Genomic DNA, 6,687 nt, shown 5'->3' on the forward strand with positions numbered 1-6,687 from the left:
CTTCTTTATTAACTTGTATTAATTTCTAATCACACAAGTAGAAGGAAGTTGTATTTAAGCAAGATATGTGTTCCTAAAGAATTTCAAGCACAATTCAAACTTTGCTTGGTTTTAGATGGATCTTGACAAAAGACAGCATGGGTGGGCTCATGCACCAGGTGGCTGCTGGTTTTGGTCGCCCTACTGCCGCCTCGCTGCCCCTTTGCACTCCCTAGAATACGCCAGGCACACCCTGCCTCAGCCCCCTGCTGCTGTGCTTTGTGGCTTTCTCAGCAATGCTCCTTGTCCAGATAGCCCTTGGCTCAGGCCATCACTCCCGCAGGTCTTCATTCAGTTGTCACCTGCCCAGTGAGGTAACTGCCCGCCCCCCACCCCCACACACACAGATGCACTGTCTCAGCCCCTTTTCCTGCTTTATTTTCCTGCTAGCCAGGATCCCACTTAGCATTCCGTCTCAGCTGACTGATTTCCTGCTTATGCCCCACTTCCCTACCCACCCTTCCCTCCTCTAGCATGTAAGATCCAGGGGCCAGGCAGGATTTCTGTGTGTCGTGTTCGCAGCTGTGTCCCCAGAGCCTGGAACAGTGCGTGAGAGTGGAGAACACTCTGTAAATATTTGTTGCCTGAAGAGTGAATAGTATAAACCTGGTTCACAACTGTTTATTCCCCACAGCTTCAAACTATGCAATTCTTGAGGAACTTTTAATTTGGAATAAGTGTGTTATTTTAAAAATTTCAGTGAAACAGTCAGACATTATTATTTTGTTTTGTTATTTAAAATTAGAGTAATTTATATTTGCACAAAATGTAACCACATGAATATATTCTCCTTTCAAGAAAATTAAATTATTGCAATTTTCAGCTAAAGTTCTCTTCACTAGCATATCTATGGGATATAGTTTTAAAAGAGAGCAGGTACAGGCTGGAGGTGGGTTATCTTCAAGGAGACCAATAAAATGTGCAGCAGGACGCCCCTGAGCCAGCTCAGCGAACTGCTTTCAGCGTTTATTCAAAAATAACTAAGGGAGTAAGTTCTACATCTTCTCTCTTTCTTCTTAAGAGAAATGCTCATCAGAACAATTGTGTTGGTTACAGTGGATGTAAGAGATCTGTTATTACACGTACTAATGCTGCAGATCTTTCTAGCTCTCCTGTGCTCTGAACTCTAGGGCAACACGGCTTCCCTCTGTGTACAAAACAGTGAGAGGAATCACTTTGATGTGGCAAGTTCGGTTACGAATGCAAGACGCTCCAGCGTCTGGCTCCTCTGCAGGGCCGGCGCTTGTTTGACGCGCAGCGTGCGCGTGGAGCTGGTGCCACCGTGTGTTTGCTCGGGGACCACAGGGCCACAGGCGGAGACCCAGGGACGCAGGAGGAGCTCATTACATTACGTCTGTGAGGGACATTTCTTCTCGCCCTTTGGCAACTTATTTCAGTCATACCCAATAAATTCCCAGATCTGATTTTTCTGTTCTTAGTGACATTCCGAAAGAGTAACAGATATGTAGTAAAGTGCACTGTGATCTTTTTTCTTTCAAAACATCTGAAAACCTATCATTGATCCATGCAACTCAGTGAGGTATTGTGAGAGTCGTTAGTTAACTACTACAAATCAGAGACGCACTTTTCAGTCCATGATAGTGGCACGAGTATAGATTTTAGAGCGGAAGAAATGGTTCTTCCCATTTACTGACTGTGTGACCTTAGGCAGTGAATTAGCCTCTCTGAGCCCAGTCTCCTGATGTGTGAAAACGGGGATAATAGCAGTACTTCTGGGGTGGCGCACACAGCCGCGTTTCGGACCAGTCAGCCCCTCCAGCCCGTCGTCCAGTCTGTCGGGCCCCCGGCCGCGCCGCCCCTCGGCGCCCTGCAGCCCCGCCGCCGGCCATGCGCCGGAGAGGACCCGATCCTGCGCGGGGCGCGCCGCCGGCCTGGCTCCGCTGCACACACGGCTCTCCTGCTCTCTTTCTGAAATTCTTTTGAGAATATGAAGAAATTAAAAATGACGATTGTGTGGAAGGTTACAATAGGAGAGGCCGCGGGAAGCGCGGAGAAAGCCCAGCCAAGAGAAGCAGACGACAAGCCGAAGAAGTCCCCGCGCAGGAGAGCCAGCCCCCAGCCCAGGCTCCCAGGAAGCAGCCTCGCTCCTCTTTCTCGTCTGCCGTAATAACCCGAGATTTCAGGGAAGCGGGGACGGAGCGCGACCCCGTGCAGCAACAGCTGGACTCTGAGAACTCAGAGCCCTGTCCTCCAAGCTCTCACGTTAGTAGGGGCAGGCTCGTCAAACCGTCAACCACCGTCAGAACGGTGTCAAAAGGCGCTGCAGCCGCAGGTACAAGGGAGCAGGTCATCAATGAACCCACGTGCGTGCCCTGGGAGCAGGTCATCCGTGAACCCATGTGTGTGCACTGTGTGCCTAAGTGTGGGGCATTGTTCTAAACACCAGCAAAGAAAATATACAAAGATACCTGGTCTCGTGGAGCTTAAATTCCATGACAAGAGATGAACGATAAATAAAACAAGGAAACAAGTAAATGCTATCACGTTAGAAGATGACAGATACTGTGGGGGAAAGTGGGGCAGTGTTGGGGGTTTGAAAGTGCCCGGAGGAAAGGGAGCAAGCCACAGGGTCAGCGGGCAGGCTTCGAGAGCAGGTGAGGTCTGAGCAGACTTGAAGAAGCAGAGGCATCCACTCTGAAGCTCTCTGGGCATAGAGCTCAAGGGAGGGAACCCTGGAACAGAGGCCCTGAGCAGGTGTGCCTGTGTGTGTGAGAACTGTAGGGCCCGGGGGCCTGGAGTGAAAGAGGAGAAGTCTGAGACAACGGCAGGGCCTGTGCAACCAGGGCCTGTGCGACGTGTCAAGTCCTGCGGGCCGTTGCCAGCCTTTGGCTTTTACTCTGAGAAAACGGGAGTCATTGGAGGGTTTGGAGCCAGGAGTGATGTGATCTGACATGTTTGATCTGATACGTGTTGAGAAAAAGTACCTGTGCGGACAAGGCAGCAACATGGATCCAAAGGTTACTGCAGTAACAGGATGGTGACTGAACATTGTGGCGGTAGAGAGGGAGAAGTGGTTGGGTTCTGGATACCTTTTGGAGTGGAGTCAGCAGACTTCCCTGACAGACTGCATGTGGTGGGTGAGCGAGAGAGGAGAGGCCAGGATGACTCCACATATTTGGGCGACAAGCAGGATGAAGTTGCTATCAACCAACATGGGTGAGATGAAGGAAGAGCAGGTTTGGGGAGCATCAGGGGTTCTGATTCGGGCAGGTTATGTTTGAGGCTTTAGACTTCTGAGTGGAGCTGTTGAGCACGCATTGGAAGTAAGAATCTGGAGAAACAGTTCTCCATATTAATTTCATAAAGATTTGGGGGTGAATTTTTAATCAATAGATTCATTAATGCTTAAAAACATACAGATCATAATGGTGTCTATCAGTTTTATCCCAACAAATGCCAAGAATAATTTTCTAAAATCGTATTCCAAGTAGAGGAACTCATTAAATTATGATAGGATTTGTTCTAAAAGTTTATTTGTAGGTTTGTGTTTTTTTGTAACTCATTATATATTTTCGCAGAGAAATAATTTTATGACTCACAGTTAAAGTCTTGGGCCAAGTCTCAAAAGTGTATCTAATCTGTACAGGTAACAGTGTATTTGCAACAAACAAAGAAACAAACAATAGCAGCACTGCTGAGGTGCTAGTAATTAAACACACGAAAGTTAAAGATATAGGAGCTCTGGTGCTTCCCCGTGTGCAATTTGTGTGTTGAAATTGAATTTATCAACCAAACCATCTCCCCCGACAATGACAAATGCCTGGACATTTGGCTGAGGAAGGGGGGTCCAAGAATCTTGCTTCCTGGAAGCAGAGCAGACAAGGGGAAGAGGCAGGTTTGTAGGCAAAGACCCTGGGGACTCACCTGCAAAGAGCGCCCACAGACTGCAGCCCACCGTTAGAGCACTGGGGAATGTACATTTTTATTGAGGCAGGATAAAGAAAAGGAATTTTTAGAATAAGAGGAGAGGATGGGCTCAGAAGGGGTCACTTGGGCCAGCCCAGGGGTGGGGGGCACAAAGTGTCGGAAGGGGCCCAGGAGAGGAGGAGAGAGGCGGCTTGGAAGGCGGAGAGGAAGCAGGAGATGGGTTGAAGGCGTGAAGACAGCCTTTGCTTAGGTGCTGGTAGCAGCTGCTGTGGTATCAAGAATATTTTCATGGCTTGGGTTATGCTCTCAGGTCTAGTTTGAAAAACTACACTTTTCAGTCTTTCCTCATTTGGTCCAAGCTCTCCATTCTTGGCTCATCCAAGCGGGCTTCCCCACGTAAATTCCCCTCGCTCAATCCCTACCTCAATCTTACGGTAGGAAGGGAAGGGGGTGGGAGAAAGTGGGGTATTTGTGTCACCCTTTTATTGTCTCCATTCTCCCTCCTCTTCCCCATTTCCTGTGAGGGTGGTCACCATGCACTTACACAAGTCCCCAGTCAAAGGTCTTTGGGAACATTGAACCCTTGAATGCCGTGGGACTGTCACGGCTATCTTTCTCTTTCTCATTCTTTCTGTATTGGTGCTTAAATAAAATTAGGTTTAATATTTGTGTCCTCTCGTAGATCACTGATTCCATGAGGGCAGGCATTATCCTGACCGGGTCCAGAACACACTACCCCAACATATGGCGTGTTGGTATATTGAATATTTTAAGCTGAAGGAGTTTGAGAAATAGCAGGTACAGTCACTCTCTGACTTCTCCCTACTCTCCTGAAGCAGGTCTTAAGACCCTGTGGTGGAGGAAAACATTTTCCTCAACCTTCTTAGTGTCCCCGGCTGGGTCTGAAAATTAAACTGACAAAGACAGATTAACAGGAGAAAAGCACACGGATTTATTTAATGTAAGTTTTAGGTGACACAGGAGTCTTCATAAGAAAATGAAGACCCCACAGAAGCAGACCTGTGTCCTTTTCTGCTGGGTTTGGTGAAGAGTGGACTGCTGTGGAGGAGTGGGATGGGTTAAGGAGGGTGAGGGAAGTGTCACACACTGGGGGAGACCGAGCAAGGCCTGTTTCTTCAGAGTCCTCCCGCCTCCCTCCTTTCCCCTGGTTCAGCGAGGCCACCTCTCCCATGGGGGTTTATGATCTGTTTCAGGGCAGAAGGACCAGAGAGAGAGGAGGCCGGAGTGACCTTCCTGCTCCTGCCATTTTCAGCTTAAAATAGTCACATACCAAGGTGCCATATTTGGGGTAGCACGTCCTGAACCCGATCACCCTCACGTGAGAGGTGTCCTCCCTATACCAGGAGGAAAGGGCATCCTTATCTCTGGAGAGGAGGGATGCCTGCCGAGGGGAATCTGAACGAAGGCCTTGCTAAGTTTTCTGCAGCTTACTACGCTCAACTCATACCCTTTGTGCCACCATGTTTTCCCACAACTTTCTACCCTTCATCAAACCCAGTGTAAAAACACTCAGGTTTAGCCACTTTTGTGGGTCTTCATTTCCTCAGGAAGGCTCTTATGTCGTGTAAAACGTACGTGAAATAAATGTGTATGCTTTCCTCCTGTTGCTCTGTCTTTGCTGGTCTGATTTACAACGCCCCAGGTGGAGAAGCTAAGATGGGGCAGGGAGAGACTTTTTCTCCCCTACATTCCCTGGCTCACGGTTGTGTCCTGGGTGTGTAGGCACAGTGCCTTGTGCAGAGTAGCTGCCCAGGAAATAATAAATGAGTGTGTGAACAAGGGAGAATGAGGAGGAGGCTATAGACTTTTTGTCTAGATCCCTTCGAAAAACTTCTGGGCACTTTCAATGGTTTTAGAGGTTGATGGCACTGGGTGGATATTAAGTGTAAATTCACTTAAAAATGTAAGGCTTTCCTGATTCCTCATAAAGGCCCCGGTAACGGTCCTCAAACTTAACCCGTCATCCCAGAGCTGTGGTGGACTGGAAGTCATGGTCACGATATTCTACAACTCCTCTATTTCCCCACCTCTCGAATCTGGTCTTGCTTCAACCAATGACCAATAAACTGTGGCAGAAGTGATGCTGAGTTGGTCCTGGGAACCTAGGCCTTATGAGGCCGGTAGCTTCTACTTTTACTCTCTTGGAAGGCTGCAGCCTGAGTAGAAGGAAGCTCAGGCTAGACAATGAGACGATGCTTGGCCTCCTGCCTGGGTGGCACTTAGACCCAAGAGACTAAATAAGGATTGAGGATAGACATGGGTAGAGGGCGAAGGCCAGTTCACCCACTGACAACAGAGAAAATGCAAGATATTTGGGAACAGATGCAGGTAGACTGGTGGATGGGGTAGTGGGGTGAAATGAAAGATCTCTTCCAATTGCTATTTTTTATTAAGCAAGCAGTAAGAGTTGGCAGGGGCCAGGCAGGGAGATCCTGTTGGACTTTGGAGGAGAAGGAAGGTGTGAAGAGACGTCCAAGTGAGGGGTGAGTGATTTGACCAGGAAAATGTAGTACAGTCGCTCAGCAGCACCGAAGCTCTCCATGATGTGTATGATCATTAGAATGAGTAATGTTTGCATGCCAGCTTGTTTTTCTCCAGCTATAGTCACTTGCACAAGAGCAGTTCCAGAACAGGTAGAGAATTGGGGTTTTTCCAGACAAGGAGGAAGGAAGGAGGGGGTGCCAAAGAAGTTGAGGGTATGCAAAAGAGTAGCTAAAATGATGGAACACGGAATCTACA

The sequence above is a fragment of the Equus przewalskii genome, chromosome 7 (assembly GCF_037783145.1).
Source record: "Equus przewalskii isolate Varuska chromosome 7, EquPr2, whole genome shotgun sequence".
Classification (NCBI taxonomy): Eukaryota; Metazoa; Chordata; class Mammalia; order Perissodactyla; family Equidae; genus Equus; species Equus przewalskii.